Here is a 347-nt window from a genome sequence, read left to right as displayed (position 1 = left end):
GGGTGCCGTCCGCCCGGGAGCGGTGGCCAGCGTTTGCAGAGCCGTCAGCACAATGCTTGCTCTGGCATTGTCCTGCTGATCCCCGGAGATTTCAGCTGCTCATCCCCATGGTCTGAGCCACATTCTTAGGGAAAAAGAAAAAAAAAAATTGATAATAAAAAAAAAATAATCGGGGCGGCTGTTTGCACAGATAATCTTGGGCACAAATGACTCAACGGTTTGACTGCTCTGGCATTTTCCAGGGGCAATGCACCGCGCCATCATGGGGCGAGCACAGGGGCTGGCCTGGCCATGGTGCCGGTTGGTGCGGTGGGGAGGGCGTGGGACCCTCCTGGTGAGACCCTGCA

The sequence above is a fragment of the Phaethon lepturus genome, unplaced genomic scaffold (genome assembly GCF_000687285.1).
Source record: "Phaethon lepturus isolate BGI_N335 unplaced genomic scaffold, ASM68728v1 scaffold35061, whole genome shotgun sequence".
NCBI lineage: Eukaryota > Metazoa > Chordata > Aves > Phaethontiformes > Phaethontidae > Phaethon > Phaethon lepturus.
The sequence above is the reverse complement of the archived record's forward strand: the minus strand, read 5'-3'. Positions refer to the sequence as shown.